Source organism: Cervus canadensis, chromosome Y (assembly GCF_019320065.1).
Source record: "Cervus canadensis isolate Bull #8, Minnesota chromosome Y, ASM1932006v1, whole genome shotgun sequence".
NCBI lineage: Eukaryota > Metazoa > Chordata > Mammalia > Artiodactyla > Cervidae > Cervus > Cervus canadensis.
In genome coordinates, this window is record NC_057420.1 from 5,668,126 (window position 1) to 5,686,473 (window position 18,348).

At 40.0% G+C, this 18,348-nt stretch overlaps 1 long non-coding RNA gene across 1 annotated transcript; it reads left to right on the forward strand.

The window, feature by feature from the left end:
- Nucleotides 1-2,326: 2,326 nt before the first annotated feature.
- Nucleotides 2,327-18,122, forward strand: LOC122436438. Its single transcript, XR_006268011.1, has 4 exons — nucleotides 2,327-2,451; nucleotides 7,440-7,444; nucleotides 15,339-15,343; nucleotides 18,112-18,122. It is a non-coding gene; the product is annotated as an uncharacterized LOC122436438 (long non-coding RNA).
- Nucleotides 18,123-18,348: the final 226 nt, after the last annotated feature.

Below are 18,348 nucleotides of genomic sequence, written 5' to 3' on the forward strand. Positions count from 1 at the left end.
TAGATGGGGAAACAGTGAAAACAGTGGCTGAGTTTATTTTTTGGAGCTCCAAAATCATTGCAGATGGTGACTGCAGCCATGAAATTAAAAAATGCTTCATCCTTGTGAAAAGTTGTTGCTGAACCACAAAAGATGCCAGCATTCCTGGCCTCCAGAGGAGAAGACTTCGATATGGGGCCAGAGACAAGGCTTGAACACTCAGAGATTTTGAATAATAAAGTTTTATTAAAGTATAAAAGAAATAGAGAAAGCTTCTGACATAGATATCAGGAGGCTGCAGAAAGAATACTCCCCTGCTAGTCTTTAGCTGGATATTATATAGCTACTAGCATCTGCTAATTAAAGAAAGGAAATGTCTGAAAACTGAGAATGGCAGGAGGCCCCTCACCCACAAGGTGCATTTTAAGATAATCTTGGCACCAACTGAGTTAGCAGAGTTGTAAAACAATTCACATGAATCTTGAAGAAAGGCAAATTCCCTTACAAATATAGAGTTTGATTAACATAGATTAGGAAAACAATGTATGGGTATAACATACTGGTTTGTCAAGTTGAGCCTGAAAGCAGAACTTACTTGAAGACAGAGTCTGGGGTAAATGCATAGTACATTAACATAACTTAAGACAAACATTTCTATAAGAAAAATGCATTAGTTAGCTCAAGGATTGCAATAGGTTAAGTTCTGGTGGAGCCAGATATCATTATGGCTGCATAGAATTTTAAGAGAAAACTCTTTTTAAATTTGTGTAGAGAAGGAGAAAACAAAAAAAAAAAAGTAACACCAGTTTGTTTTTTCCTGCCACTTAAGAGAGAGAGAAAAAATGTCTGACACTTTCAGTCTATTTCCTCCCATTGGAGATGCCTAGCCCTCCTGCCTGTTATCCTCTCATCCCCTCCTTTTTTTTTTTTTTTTAAAGGAGAATCATGTTGCCTAGGGAAAAGGGCATCATTCTCATGGCATAATTGCTTCCAAGCTGATGAGGGGTGTTGTCCATAAATTGGTGAGGCAACATAATCTCCTAACCCTCATATTGAGGATTTCTGATCCAGGGGCCCCAAGTAGTAGTTGGAAGAAACTTAAGCAATAGCAGGGGTTTGAGCAACCATTTGTAACTTAAAAGCCTTCATGAGACTAAAAACAAATTCAGCTACACAGTTACAGATGCAGGGAGCAAACAGCAAAAACAAAACAATAAGAATTAATGCAATTTAAATAGTTTTCCTCCTTGGAGAACAAATTAATGTCTCCCAAAGTGAGGCAGTTGAGACTTCAGGAACATCCATAGCCCAATCATGTTGTTCACGTGTTTAGTAAAATGAGTAACATTAGTGCTCATATTAGGTATATATGTAGAGCATTGGGTATGAATAATGCCACAAGTTCCTCCTTGTGCAGCTGTCAGAATATCTGGAGCCAATTTTTCAAAAAATCACCTTTCTAATTTGTGCTTGTTCAGCATTAAGAGCCGAAATAGCTTTTTGAGAATCTTATAATGCCTGTTGAGTAAAATCAGTCAAAGCACCACTTGTAACATACGATCTGTAGTTCCCAAAGAGGGAACAAACACTGCAGCCAAATAATCAAACCAGTGAAACACAGACCTTGCCCACCGAGTTTTAAGGGGTAAATTATCAGGCTTTTCTGGAAGTTTTGAAAATATAAAGCTGTGAGTCAAGTCTAGACAGGGTGCATCTCCCTATCCAACCAGGGGAAGCCATGCCATAGGTAAGAGCCACATGTCCAATAGGTTCCATTTGGAGCAAGCCAGCGTGACTGAGATATCCTGTCCCAATCAGTGCCTGGCCAGGCAAAGTGAGGACCTGAACTGGGGTTGGAAAACATGGGGATAATTCCATTGCAGGAATATTTCCTGAGGCAAAAATCCCAATTGTTTCCAATAATTATAACTAAGTTATTGGCTAACTACTGGGAATGGCTTTATCTACTGCCTGCCTTATAGGGGCAGTAGATAATATACATCCTTTTTCAGGAGTTAGCCATGTAACCTCATCTCATATTTGATAAACATCAGGTAAAAAACCATTAGATCTAGACCCATCTACCTTATGTTTAGTGAAAGTCAATAAACCAAGACAATGTATAATCAATATTAAAAGTCACATTATTCCCACAGTTAAAATACAAAGTGTTGCACCATTCCATCTTAGTGTTGTTAGATGCCAATTGGTTTAAGAAGAGGCATCATATATGATTGTTGTCTAAAGTATTTGCAGACTTTGAGGAAGTCTTTTCCTTGAAGTGGAGATATCCACCATGGGAAGTTTCCACCGATGAAAAGGGGAGCACTCCAGCAGTTATACTGATTGTAGAATGAAGTGTAGGAGAGAGCCCAGGACAGGAAGGGATTTTCTTGAGGATCAAACAGCAGACTCAGTACTTTTGGAGTCATTAGAAGTAGGCTTATATAGATTATTGGGCCAATCTGAAAAGTACAAAGTCAGAGCATAGAAAGTAAAGACATGAAATGATTTTACTTAGTTCTGGTCAGTGTGTCACCTCTTAACTAGAGTGTGATGCACCCATGAATCACTTCCTAGAACTTTAACAGCTGTGGGAGAAGAAAGAATAACCTGGTAAGAGACTTCCCAGAGGGGATTGAGGGGTGGGCCTCCAGACCCCAGTGTTTTTATCAAGACCTCAGTTCCTAGCTCAAATAGAGGCTTGCTTGACTCAGGCTGGGTAAAGAGTCATCTCACAGAATTACATTAATATCTGTTGAAAAGCTGAGGGCTGAGTTAAATAATTAGTTAACTCTAAGGCTTCAGGGTCTACAACAATGTCTGTGTGTAAGAAAGGCCTTTCATAACTACATTCAAAAGTGGACAGTTCCTCCTTTTGGGGGGCAGTCTGAGCTCTCATTAAAGCTATGGGTAGTACTTTAATCAAATAGTCCTCCATTTCTTGAATTAATTTGTGCAGATGTCTTTTGATAATATCATTAGCTTTTTCAACCTTTCCTGAGGATTGGGGTCTCCAGGAACAGTGTAAGTGGTATTCTACTCCTCGAGCTTTAGACACCCCCTGAATTATAACAGCTTTAAAGGCGGAAGCATTGCCACTTTGAACGCTCTGTGGCAGTCCAAACCTGGGGATAATTTCATGGATTAAAATCCTTATAACCAAAAAAAAAAAAAAAAAATCCTTATAACCTCCTTAGTCTGTTCACTACTACATGGGAAAGCCTCAATCTATCCAGTAAAAGTATCCCTCAAAACTTGTAAGCAAGAATATCCATTAGCTTTTGGCATATGAGTTTTCCAGTCCTCTTCACAGTATTTTCCACTTCGTTGTAATCCAGATTTTGCTAGCTTTTCAGTATTTGCTTTACATCTTTTGCTTCACATCTTTTGATGATGCTCTTTTAAAGTTTTCATCATATTTTTACTTTCAAACAAATGAGAAGCCATCTTGTAAGTACATACATAAATGAAAACTCTGGTGTAAAACCTAAAGAATTTTCCATTAAGCATTTTCAGGAGTTATTAAGCATCCATCCTTGGACTGTAACCATCTTTTGTCAGAAATCTTTGCTTCTCTTTTCTCATATATTTCTGATTATTCCTCAATAGATTGTGGTTTTTCCTGTTCCACAGAACCTGTCTAGACCAAAGGCATCTTCAGTAAAAGTGTTTCATAAAGTGCTGCTTTTCTGGCTTGACAGTCACCCTGATGATTACCTTAGAGTACTTTACTCCCATCCCTGCTGTATCCTTTGAAATTCATACAGCTAGTTCTTTAGGACCATATATAGCAGTTAAAAGTCACTAGATCTCTCTGAAATGTTTGATAGGCTCTCCTGTCACTGTTTTAAACTGCCTTTCTTTCCATATTGCAGCATGAGCATGTAAAGTCAAATAAGCATACTTAGAATCAGTGTATATATTTACTCTCTGCCCTTTGTTTAACTAGAGTGTGGGTCAGAGCCACAAGCTCCACTATCTGAGTACTGGTTCCTGGGGGAGAGATTTTGCTTCCAAACCCTGTTCAGCAGTCACCATAGTGTAACCTGCTTTATGCTTCCCATTCCAAACAAAAGAATTGCCATCTGTAAATATTTCCATGTCAGGATTGTCTAATGGGGTATCCATTATCTTCCTAGGCCACATAGTTTAATGTTAGAAATTGGGAACAATTGTGATCAGATGTTTCATTTTCCTTCTCAGGAAGGAAATTAGCAGGGTTTAAATTTCCACAAAATTTAAGCTTAGTTACTGGTCCTTCTAAAAACAAGGACTGATATTTAAGAAGCTTACTGTCTGTCATCCAAATATTAACCATAGAACTTAAGATTATACTCACATCATGAGAAGTCAGTACAGTAAGGTTTCATCCATTAATTATTTTTAAAGCTTCAGGTGCTAATAAAGCTGTAGCCCCAATTACTCTTAGACAGTGGGGCCATCCACGAGAAATTATGTCTAATTCTCTGCTTAGATAAGCAATAGGTTGCTGGTGAGGCCCTTGGCTTGTGTCAAAACTCCCAAGGCCACATCTTTTCTTTCGGTGACAAACAAATTCTGACCCTGTGGGCAAGCTCAGAGCAGGAGCTCACAGAAAATCAGTCTGAAAAATCTTAAAAGACTTTTGAGTATCTGGAGACCAAATCAGTTTGTCGGTTTGGGCCTGCTGCATTTCAGCTATAAGTTTATATAATGGCCGGACTAATTCCCCATAACCTGGAATCCAAATGCAACAGTAACCTGTGATTGCCAAAAATCCTCTCAACTGTTTTCAAGTCATAGATAGGAGGTGATTTAGTATAGGTTTAATTTTCTCAGGGCCTATGGCCCTTGTCCCTTTTCATATGATTAGGCCCAGATATCTAACAGATTGTTGACAAAGCTGAGGCTTTCCTCTTGATGCCTTATAACCATAGACTGCCAGAAAGCTTAAGAAATCTTCTGAGGCTTGTGAGCAACCTTCCACTGTCTCAACGCAGAGCAGAATATAATCTACATATTGTAACACCACTGCTTCAGAGCTATTAAAGTTTTGTAGATCCGGTGATGAACTTTGTCCAGATAAGTGATTACTGTCATGAAATCCCTGGGGCAAAACTGTCCAGGTTACTGAGAAGCTGGCTGGGTTCCCAAAAGCAAATAGAAATTGTCTTTCCTCTGCCAAAGGAACTGAATAGAAGGTATCTTTCAAATCAATTACTGAGAAATATTTGGCTCACTAAGGAATTTCAGACAATAGAGTATAAGGATTAGGCACCATGGGGTGTAAAGGAACTACAGCCTCATTTATTATTCATAAATCTTGAACTAGTCTCCATTTATCATTTGATTTATTTATACCCAAAATAAGAGTGTCGCTTTGACTGTTACAGGGAATTAATAGTCCCTGCTCCTTTAAATTCTCAATGATGCATTTTAACCCTTCCTTAACCTCAGGTTTCAGTGGCTACTCTTTATGTGGAAATAAGTGTGGATATTTGAGCTTGACAACTACCGGAGTAGCATTTTGTGCTCGACCCATAGATTTTCACAAAGTGTTGGGCACGACTGACTGACTGAACTGAACTGAACTGAATAGACTATATGAGCCAGTTGTAACAGAGTATCTAAGGACTGATTTGGTCCATATGCTCATTTTAATAGCTTACGGCAGATGTCTGGAGCAGATTGAGCGAGGAATCTATCCTTTAAGATCACTTCCCTCTTCACTTTTGGGATCAATCTCAGTGAATCTATGAAAGGCTTCTCTAGTAATTTGCCAGGAGCTTCCTTCTCTTCTATGTCTGCTAATTTGCCATAGTTTAAAGGCTTAGCATGTGCTTGCCTGAGTCCTTCATGAGTACATCTGACAAAATGACTCTTATCCCATCTTCCTTTAGCTGTGTTGTAGTCCCAGTCTGGTTCTGCAGTTGAGGTCGCCTGAATCCCAGAAGGGAGGACAGTTATCTTAGCCTCCCTCTTTCTTACTGATTTAATACCAAGCAATTCAGCTCCATAAGCAACCGCTTTTTCCCAAACTCGAATCTTTGTGTCAGGAGTCAGCATTTGTCCCAAGATATACATAACATCCTTCCAAGTAAGGGCATAAAGCAGAGTAACACATTTAAGAGCTCGAATATATTTTTCTAGGTCCTCTAGTCTCCCAGATCTTCCTTGACTTTTTGTATTTCTAGATAATAAAAAGGCTTATTAACTCTCATAGACTGATTATTTCTACCAGTGGGTGCTTCATGAAGAGGCAGTAGCTTGTGTGGCTGTTTCTCAGTCTCTCTGGCTACTCTGTGCATATGATCCCAGGGATAGATTAGAGAAACCTATTTTTCTATATCTTTTTGTCTCCTGTCCTCCATCTCATCTAGCACAGTAGGAGGACAGGAGGGAGCTGAAGGTGTCATACCCAAATCTATATGCATAGGACACAAGTCTGGCATATTTTGCAGAGAAGAAAATGGCAACACATATGCTACTTCTCCCATTTCCCTTGTTTTCTACAGAACAGGTCTAATTGTAAAGGAGAATTATAATTAAGAGACCCTTAATTAAGAACCGGCCACCATTCGCCATCCTCCAATGTATGCCATGGCCATGCAGTATCACATAGGAAGAACAGGTGTATCTTCTTCAAGCCCTGGGGATCAAATATATCCCAGTTTTTCAGGATACAGTTCAAAGGAGTGAGGCTGGAATTGTTAGCTCCCATCTCTAAGAGAGAAAAGCAGGCGACCAGGGCCTTCTTTCTATTGGAACCATCCCTCCATGCTCTAGATGGTGATGTCAACAGACTTTACATGAAAGCTTTTTTTTTCCTGTTTGGACTTAGTCTGTCCCTTACTTACACAGGCGACATAGTTGTCCCTCCCGGTTCTACCACCAAGACAGAGTGGAAATGCACGAGTGGTAGACCCGATGGCATCCCTGGCTGACATCCAGCTCCTCACCATTAAAACCTTGCTTACTTCTGATGCCACCAGGTTGCAATCAAAGTAACCTTCCGGAATTACTCCGGGGCTAAGACTGTTGGGGGAGTCTTCTCATCACTTGAGTGCCTGTGCAAGACACTGAGTATATTCCTGACCACAATAAGACTGATATGAACATAAAACTGAGATGTTCCTTCCAAGCACCACCATGCTAGCCTCCTCTGATCCACTAAGAGCCAGTTTTACCAAAGGGAAAACAAAAACAAAACATTATAATTTCAATCTGAGTAAACTTTAACCTCAGAGATGCGTTGGGAGCTAGAGCTCCATCTAGCTTCCAAACTTTCCATGCCTAGTGAGGCTAGGCTCTTCCTGGCTACCAATCCAAGTTTGGGATCTAAGTAACAGTATGCAGTATAACAGCATAGATCACAAGTCCCTTGAAAATCTATGATGCGACAGATTAGGTTAGTACTTCTAATTCCCAAGGAGTTATGAAATGGTTAAAAAGACCAAAAGGTTTGACGTAGAAAGGAGAGTTCGTTCCATATGCTTTGCCCATTTCTGATTGGCCCCTGAAGGAGACTTGGAGTGCCTCCTGGCATTGGCAGGTCGGTATAAACCCCTAGCAGGTTTCCGCCATAAGCTATATGAGGTCGCCGTGGAAGCACAGAAAAGGGCTCCTCCTTGCTTTGTGCAGGGCATGTCATTCATTCACACAAGCACACCGTAGAGTTAGTAAAGTGCAGCAGAAGACATGTTCACTAGAACAAAGAACTAGAGCTCCAAGCATCCTTACCTTGTCCTGAAGAATCCAGGAGGAGCCTCCAAGATAAAAGGTTGTTGCTGAACCCAGGAAAAGACGCTGGATTCTGGGCATCCAGAGGAGAAGAATTCAATCCGGGGCCAGAGATGAGGCTTGATTGCTCAGAGCTTTGTGTAATAAAATTTTATTAAAATATAAAGGAGATAGAGAAAGCTTCTGACATAGGCATCAGAAGCGGGCAGAAAGAGTACCCCCTTGCTAGTGTTAGCCATGGAGTTATATACTCTCTAATTAGTTAATACAGTGAATCACAAGGATGTCTGGAGGTTGTAAAGACCTCACTAGACCTACTCCCATAATTTACACCTTAAAATAACAGTATTAACCAGAAAGTGTTTTCCGGAGACTGTCCTCAAGCAGGATATATTATTGTTTTATAATCCTAAGGAACGTAGAAGGACAAAAAAGTTTGTCCATTCTTCCTCCTTGAGAATTGCAGACCCCTTTCTCTTTGGGGACCGCTAGACTTCTTATCAATCTGCCTAAGAATTGACTCTCTCAAGACCATGTGCCACAACTCTAAGTGGTGCTCTAGATCACTGATTATGCTGATGTTCAGCCAGCACTTAGATCATGCACACTGTGACAAATGTACCTGGCTTATATAGCTAATGTGCCACAATTACAATTCTCCTACTATCCATCACATGTCCTGCGTAGACTGATCTGATGCACACAGGCAATAAACCGAGAGTTTACACACTTGAGTACTTATTTTGCCATTCTGAGTTCATACTCTACAGCATGCATGCTGCACATACTAAGCTTGGTCTCTGGGGCATGCATCCCCACATATGGATCCAGTCTTCAAGAATACATGACTCTAATGTCAATTGTAGCACTGTTTACAGTAGCCAGGGAATGGAAATGAACTAGATGTCCAGAAGCAGAAGAATGGATAAGAAAGCTGTGGTATAGGAGGAGGAGCCAAGATAGCGGAGGAATAGAATAGGAAGACCACTTTCTCCCCTACAAATTCATCTAAAGAACATTTGAACGCTGAGCAAATTTCACAAAACAATTTCTGATTGTTAGCAGAGGACATCAGGGGCCCAGAAAAGCAGCCCATTGTCTTTGAAAGGAGGTAGAACAAAATATAAAAGATAAATAGAGAGACCAAAGAGCTAGGGGCGGAGACCATCCCGGGAAGGGAGTCTTAATAGAGGAAGTTTCCAAACACTGGGAAACCCTCTCACTGGAGGGTCTGGGGGAAGTTTTTGAATCTTGGAAGGCAACCTAACTGGGAGGAAAAATAAATAAAACCCACAGATTACGTACCTAAAAGCAACTCCCAGGAGAAAAGCACCCCAGAGGCCCACATCAGCCACAGTTCTCTCTCTTGCTATCCCACAGTTTAAGTTGCTATCTCATGAAAGCTTCAAATTCAATGCCTGTTACCCTCTCACATGTATATACATATACATGTATATATATGTGTGTGTGTATATGTATGTGTGTATATATATATATATATATATACATATATATATGTGTGTGTGTGTGTGTGTGTGTGTGTGTGTATATGTGTGTGTGTGTGTGTGTGTGTGTGTATACATACAACATTGGGTATGAATAATAGGGGTCTCCAAACAGAGGAGCGGCCATTGCTGAGTGCAAATAGGCTCATCATTCTTTTAAGTTATTTTAATAATTGTTATTATTTGTTAAATGAGTGATGGCCCCTAGAAAAATGTGGACTGTATATCTGAGTTTGCCATTTCATAAGTAAGCCCCTTCCTATTAGATTAAGGGGTGCATCTATCACATAAGGTCTTAAAGTTGTAGGTTGGCCTTCTGATCTCTCACATGGATACATTTGAGTATGCTGATAAACCTCTTGTTCTTTGGTTTGAGCCATCTCTGCAATTTGGCAAGAAAATTTTTGTACAGGCCAGGATTTAGGCTGTAAATGTTTGGAAATAATAGTAATTTCAGATTCAGTGTTGAGGAGACCAGAAAAATCTTTTACCATTAATTTTGATATCTATAGTCAGTCGGGCAAATTCAGATACCAATGATGTCCATAAGGTCTGTTTTTGAACTGTATTGCCAAATCTGCCTGTCCATGCATTATTAGAGGAGTTAATAGAAATGTAAGTCAAAAGGAGTAACTGAGCAATTTTATCTCCCCTTTTAAATTGCCATAAAATCTGAGATGACATCAAAATTTGATTTTTTTTCTTTATAATCTGAATCAATTATTCCAGGGTGAGCAATAATTTCTTTAGAAATCAAACTAGATTGGCCAAGTAAAAGACCAAAGGTTTGTGGGGACAGGGGTCCAAGAAGCCCTGTAGGTATTCTAGAGGAGACTGCTTGAGGGTAAAGGAGGAAATCATTTAGGGCTGGTATATCGATGGCAGCACTGTTGGATGTTGATGGTTTGAGAGAAAGGATGGATTTTGCCCCTGGTTTTTGTTGAAGGGGACCTAGGGGGTCCCCTGTTGGAGTTTCCTGGAATAGGTTTTTCTTTAATGTCAAATTTATATTTATAATCTTTGTCCCAATGCATTTTTCTATGGCAGTGAGGGCACATTTTTGAAGGTTTTTAATTAGCTTTTTTAGGGCAGTCCTTTTTAAATGGTTCTTATCTCCACATGTAAAGCATCTTTCATTTCCCTTTCTAAAAGAAGCAATGATTGTTTTAACTAGCATTTAGATCTTTTGAGTTTCTGATCCTAGATTGAGACAAGTCTTCAAATAATAATAATCTCTGTCTCACAAATTGGGGCTATAGTCTTTTGAGATTCTTGATTTGCATTTTCATAAGCAAGTAATTTCTCTAGTTGGCTTTTAGCTTTTTCTCCAATTACACTATGGGAAATAGTTTTTAATATAGCTAAAATGTCAGCATGATTTTCACTAGGTCTTTGTAATATTTTAGTGCAGCTATCTGTAGGCTTTTCTTGAGGAATAATTTTATCTCAAGCTTTAAGGGTCACTGTTTTTAATTGTCCATACAACAAAGGAGGGAATAGTATTTGAGCTTCTATAGCATCAAATTGTCCAGTGTCAGTTAACATTTCAAAAGTAATTTGGTTTTGGGGAGTGCCAGCTCAAGGGTTTTTGTTAGCATGATCTCTGGCTATATCTTGAAACCACATTGTCCACTGAAGATACTCTGCTGGTTTAAGGAGAGCTTTCTTTAAAATTTGCCAACCATAGGGAATAAATGTTCTAATAGAAGACACCATAGCATTTAGAATCTCTCTAGTAAAAGGTGAATGGGGCCATACATAGTTACAGCCTTTTTCATCTGTTCCATGTGAAAAAGGTTAATACCTTCATATTGAGGTATTATTTGCCCTAGAGCATCAATGTTTGTTAAAACTGGAAAGGCAGAGAAACCATCAACTTCAGAGAGTTGCGACTGCAAATGCAGCATTTCAGAGAGAGTCTGTCAGGAAGGAGGTAGAGTATTGTTACTCAGAAAGTTGTTGTCAGTTTTAGTGGTGAAAGGTACCTTAAGGAAGTCGTTGCCAGAATCATTAGGTTCTATCAAGGGAGACACTTTGGAATTTGTGCCCGCTGGCAGGGGAGGAGCACTTGCAGCAAACCAGGGCAGGGTTAGTAGGAAAACTCTGAAATATCTTAAGTTGTTCTAATTGAACCTTTTGTAAGACTTCATCATCTAATTCATATTCATGTAATAAGTGTTCTGCCTGATGCCAAATATCAGGAGGGCTAGAATTACTTTGAAATAGCAGAATCTTGGCTTTAATGAGAGCCCATAGGGGCCAGAAATCTATGGGAATATTTTTTCCCTATCTGGCGGCTTGTTCAACATTCTCTTTGACCCGGTCTCAAATTTCTAAATCAAAAGTACCTTCATTAGGGAACCAAGGGTTACATTCAGCCACTGTCTGAAGGCAAACCTCTATTCGTTGGCGCAAAACTGAAAGTCACTGAGCTTTAAATAAATGGTGATGTAAAGTAGAAAAATGATTGGGCTTTCCAGCCAATTGACCCATGTCTTAGTACTTACCGGCCTCAATAGGCCCTGAGGTCACTCTGTCCAAATCTGCCACGTGTACCAGGCTCGTGTTTGGGTGCCACTTATTGGGGTCCTTTAATGGACTGGAACCTGGTGATCTGGAGTCGATGAAGAGAAAATGAAAGAAGGAAAGAAGTTTGTATTCCCTGGGTTGTGCAGCCAGCCTTCACGCTCCAGGGAATCAGCCAGAGAGACAGACAGACAGACAGACACCCAAGCTCTGATGGAACAAGGGTGTTTTATTGAATTCTGTAAGAGTATATATACCAGTAGCTTCTTCAGATAAAGATCAAGAGACCAGACTTTACAAGCTGCTAAGGAAGCAAGCAGCAATAAAGACCATAAGGCCAAAAGGTGATCCATATCAAAAGCGGGTCGTAAATAACCCCTTTCACCAAATGGAAAAGCTAATGAAGGAAATCCGATGCAAGCATCCCATCTCTTTGATCACCGTCCTGGGAGAAGCTTGCCTGCTCCTCTGACAGGGACTGATAAGGAACAGAAGGCTCAACAGAGATAGGAAACAGAACACAGGAATCTTACTGTTAAACATGCCCTGACATCAGACATCCTCTAATGTGAAGGCAAATGGGCCTTAGCAAGCATCACTATGAACAAAGCTAGTGGGGGTGATGGAATTCCAGTTAAGCTATTTCAAATCCTGAATGATGATGCTGTTAAAGTGTTGCACTCAATATGCCAGGAAATTTGGATAACTCAGGAGTGGCCACAGGACTGGAAAATGTCAATTTTCATTCTAATCCTAAAGAAAGGCAATCCCAAAGAATGCTCAAACTACCCCACAATTGCACTCATCTCACACACTAGTAATGTGATGCTCAAGATTCTCCAAGCCAGTTCAAGCTGGTTTTAGGAAAGTTAGAGGAACCAGAGATCAGATAATTGCCAACATCCACTGGATCATCGAAAAAGCAAGAGAGTTCCAGAAAAACATCTATTTCTTCTTTGTTGACTATGCCAAAGCCTTTGACTGTGTGGATTACTATAAACTGTGGAAAATTCTGAAGGAGATGGGAACACCAGACCTCCTGACCTGCCCCTTGAGAAACATACATGCAGGTCAGGATGCAGCAGGTAGAACTAGACATGGAACAATAAACTGGTTCCAAATAGGAAAAAGAGTATATCAAGGGTATATATTGTCACCCTGCTTATTTCACTTATATGCAGAGTACAGCTGGGCTGGAGGAAGCACAAGCTGGAATCAAGATTGCTGGGAGAAATATCAATAACTTCAGATATGCAGTATAAATTTAGAACACTTATTTGATGTTTCTCCAGACTCTTGAGGTAGGCTTGTATTGCTATCAACTTCCCTCTTAGTGCTGCTTTTACTGAATACACATAGGTTTCAGGTTGTGGTGTTTTCGTATCTGTGTGCTTCTATACATATTTTGATTTCCTTTTTGATTTCCTCAGTGATCTGTTAGTTAGTCAGAACATGTTGTTTAGCCACCATATGTTTGTGCTTCTTATAGTTTTTCTTCTTCTTCTTCTTGTATTTGATATCTAATCTTAGAGCACTGTGATCAGGAAAGATGCTTGAAATGATTTCAATTTTTAAAAATTTACCAAGGCTAGATTTGTGGTGCAGAATGATAAGTTTAGATAATTCAGTTTAGGATAATGTTCTGTGTGCACTTGAGTAAAAGGAGAAACTCATTGCTTTTGCATGAAATTCACTGTAGATATCAAATGGTTCTCACTGGCTCTATATATCATTCAAAGCTGTGTTACCTTGTTGATTTTTTGTCTGAATGACCTGTCCATTGGTGTGAATGGGGTATTTAAGTCCACCACTAATACTGTGTTACTTTCAATTTCCCTTTTAATAGTTACAAGCACTTTCCTGTATACTAAGGTGCCCGTATGTTGGGTGTGTTTATATTTATAACTGTTATGTCACCTTCTTAGATTGATCCCTTGATCATTATGTAGTCTTCTTCTATGTCACTAACAACAGTCTTTATTTAAACTCTATTTTACCCGATATGAGTACTGCCACTTCCATTGTCTTTAGGTCTCCATTTGTATGAAATATCTTTGTTCAGTCCTTACTTTCAGTCTGCATGTGTTGCTAGGTTTGAGGTGGGTCTCTTGTAAAAAAGAATATATATGGATATGTTTTTTGTATCCATTCAGTCTGTGTTTATCTTTTGGTTGGAGCATTTAACCCATTAATGTTTAAGATAATTATTGATAAATATAATCCCATTACCATTTACTTTATTGTTTTGGGGTCATTTTTTTTTAAGTTTTTCTTATTTCCTGCCTAGAGAAGATCCTTAGCCTTTGTGATGGGTGATTTGGTGGTGCTGAATTCTCTCAATTCTGAAGTTATCTATAAAACTTTAGATCTCTCTTTCCAATCTGAATGAGATTCTTGCTGGGTAGAGTAATCATCATTGTAAGTTTTCCCCTTTCATCACTGTAGGGATGCAAACAAGCATTACTGGACTGTGTGGGAAGTGCTAACAGTGGATGGAAAACAAAGGGGTTGCCAGAGTCAAAAGTAGTGTACACTCCCCAGGCCCAAGCCACTCATGCACCTGAGTTCTCTATGAATGAACCATCCCAGGTGGTCCATAGATCTTGTGCAATTTTAAGGTCCAATTTTTCTGGTTCCCAAATTCACCAGGAGTGAAAAGTCCTGGCTTAGCCCTGTGTCTCCTGCCCTTCCCTGTTCTAAGCTGCTCAAGTTATCAGGATATCCTTGAGAGCAGTCCCAGTTGTTCTGTACATCTTCTCAGAGGAGCTGGTCTCAGGCTGTGATGCTCCTGGTAGATATGAACCAACCAGGATCCCAAGAAGACATGGTTAGCCACTGACAGTCTGCTCAGAGCTTGAAGAAATATGAGGCCAGAATTCAGTGAGCCCTTGCGTTCTGCCTCTGGGTGTCATGGTCCTGACTTTTTGTCAGGACTCATGGTCCTGGCTGTCAGAGACAGCCAACTTGCTTTCCTCTGATGATCACTAGAGTGTGATTCTTTGTTCTGTGACCACATCATAGGTCACAGAGTGGTGTTAGAGCCTCCCCAAAGGAAAGATACTTTGTTTGTTTGTATATTTGTCTCTCTGGAACACTCACAGTTTAGGTTGCTATATCACATCAGTCCCCACAGTGTCCTCAGGGCATTCAATCTTGGTATTTATGCTAAGGCCCAACATGGCAGCTGGTGCCTCCACACCCAGCCCTTACTCATAGAAGGGGAACAGAGCCCGTAAGATGCTTCTCCACTGGTAATTGTCTTTTGGCATGAATTATGTGATTTTCTTTTTTTCTTGGTTATGCTTCAAAAAAGCAGAATACCTGTCTGAGGAGGACCAACAAATAGATGATAAAGGAAGACAAGTGAAAGGCAAAGGAGAAAGGGGAAAATATATCCATTTCAATGCAGAGTTCCAAAGAAAAACAAGGATAGATAAGAAAGTGTCCTTCAATGATTCGTGCAAAGAAATAGAGGAAAACAATAGAATGGGAAAGACTAGAGGTCACTTCAAGAAAATTAGAGATACCAAGGGAACATTTCATGCAAAGATGGGCTCAGTAAAGGACAGAAGACATAGAGATCTAACAGAAGCAGAAGATATTAAGAAGAGGTGGCAAGAATACACAGAAGTGTACAAAAAAGATCTTCATGACACAGACAATTGTGATAGTGTGATCTCTCACCTAGAGCCAGACATCCTGGAATGTGAAGGCAAATGGGCCTTAGGAAGTACCACTATGAACAACGCTAGTGGAAGTGATGGAATTCCAGTTGAGTTATTTAAAATCCTAAAAGATGGTGCTGCACTCAACATGCCAGCAAATTTGATAAACTCAGCAGTGTCCACAGGACTGGAAAAATGTCAGTTTTCATTCCAATCCCAAAGAAAGGCAATGCCAAAGAATGCTCAAACTACCACACAATTGCGCTCATCTCACACACTAGTAAAGTAATGTTCACAATTCTCCAAGTTAGGCTTCAACAGTATATGAACTGTGAACTTCCAGATGTTCAAGCTGGTTTTTAAATAAGCAGCAAAGAAACCAGAGATCAAATTGCCAACATCTGCTTGATCATCAAAAAAGCAAGAGAGCTTCAGAGAAACATCTCTTTCTGCTTTATTGACTATGCTAAAGCTTTGACTGTGTGGATGGAAAATTCTGAAAGAGATGGGAATACCAGACCACCCGATCTGCCTCTTGGGAAATCTGTATGCAGGTCAGGAAACAACAGTTAGAAATGGTCATGGAACAACAAAATTCTTCCAAATAGGAAAAGCAGTACATCAAGGCTGCATACTGTCACTATACTTATTTAACTTATATGTAGAGTACATTATAGAGAAACGCTGGGGTGCATGAAATTCAAGTTGGATTCAAGATTGCCAGGAGAAATATCAGTTGCCTCAGATAAGCAGATGACACCAGCCTTATGGTAGAAAGTGAAAAGAGACAAAAGAGCCACTTGATGAAAGTGAAAGAGGAGAGTGAAAAAGTTGGCTTAAAGCTCAACATTCAGAAAAGTAAGATCATGGCATCTGGTACCATCACTTCATGGCAAATAGATGGGGTAAGAATAGAAACAGTGGCTGACTTTATTTTTGGGGGCTCCAAAATCACTGCAGTTGATGACTGCACCCATGAACTTAAAAGACACTTGTTTGTTGAAAGGAAAGTTATGATTAACTTATATAGCTTGTTAAAAAGCAGAGACATTACTTTGCCAACAAAGGTCCATCTAGTCAAGGCTATGGTTTTTCCAGTAGTTGTGTATGGATGTGAGAGTTGGACTATAAAGAAAGCTGAGCACTGAAGAATTGATGCTTTTGAAGTGGAGTGTTAGAGAAGATTCTTGAGAGTCCCTTGGACTGCAAGGAGACCCAACCAGTCCATCCTAAAGGAGATCAGTCCTGGGTGTTCATTGGAAGGACTGATTTTGAAGCTGAAACTCTAATACTTTGGCCATGTTATGTGAAGAACTGACTTATTCAAAAATACCCTGTTGGGAAGATTGAATGTGGGAGAAGAAGTGGATGACAGATGATGAGATGGCTGGATGGCATCACTGATTCAATGGACATGAATTTGACTAAACTCTGGGAGTTGGTGATGGACAGGGAGGCCTGACTTGCTGAAGTCCATTGGTTTGCAAAGAGTCGAAGACAACTGAGTGACAACTGAACTCAATGCTGCCCTCTGAGATTCCAAAACTCTCATTGACCACACCTGGAGAGAGTTTCCTATCATTTGGAAGCTTCTCATCCTTCACAACTCTCTCCTCAGGACAGGACAAGTCACCATCCATAAATCCTTTCACTATCTTCTTTTCTTTATTTTGTTATACCTCATGATGAAGAGAAAGATTTGCCTTTTTGAGTATCTGGGGCCCTCCACTAGCATTCAGAAGTTGTTTGGTGGAAGTTACTTCCCATGCAAATTATCTTTAGTTATTTGTGTGGCAGTAAATGAGCTTCCTGATTTATTCCTTTGTCATCTTTGGACCAGTCTATAGAACTTGGTTCACATGTTGCCACTACTGAGCAGGTACTCTAAAAGAGACATTCTGACAATATTGAGCCTGCCTTCTGTAGCACCTCTGAATACTTTTGTGTCTATAGTGTAAAGCATGCCTGCATTGAAGCTACTGAGTTTACCCTCTGCAGTATGTATCCTGAAACTACTCAGTTTGTACTCTGAAGCCTCTTTATTAATGCTATTGTCCCTCAGCCTTTGGCACTTTCTTTGCTACTTTTTTTCTAGCACAAGAACACCCATTACTGATTATACATGCTGCAATGACTGAACTTGAACACAGGAGCTTCTGTCCTGTTTCTACCAAGCTTGCAATTAGAGAATGTGTACTGCAAGTAATTAGCTTGCAGTATATAGCACATTACAACTTTAGTCATCCTACACTCTAGAGCATGTTTGTCACAATAGAATGTACGTGCACCCTGGACCTGGCAAGTCAGAGCCACTGAGCATGGGACTATCCAACAAGGCTTTCAAAACTACCTAGTCCTCAAATCAAGCAACACATGCTACAAATACTGAGTTTGCGCTCAGGAACTCTGTACGGTCACTTCTGAGACCAGGGTCTAGAGGGTCTCATTGTGTACTGCAACTACTGAGCTTCCATTCTGGTGCACACTTTTTGTCACTACTGAGCCTGTGCTTTAAAGCAGGTGTGTTGCAATCACTGAGATTACACAGTAGAATATACATCCCACGATTCCTGATCCCAGTTTGCAGAGAATATGACCTGCAACTATTGAGATTTCACCTTAAAACATGCCTGCTGCAAGTATCAATATTGCAGGAATCCTGCAAGCTTGCAATACTGAAATTACTTTCTAGAGCAAGTGTGTCTAACATACAGAACCTGTGATATAAAGCAGGAATCCTGGGAGTAATTAGGTTGTTGCTTATATATAAGTCAGGCTGCAACTCAGCCTGTGCTCTAGATCAAGTATGTCTAAACAACTGCTGAACTCTGAAGTACAATCTTGCCACAACTGAGCCTAAACTCCTGTAGAACATAGTGATTGAAACTTGGAACACATGGTTTACCTTAGCTAAGCAGAAGCTCAAGTCTAGTCATTTGGCTTCTTCTAAG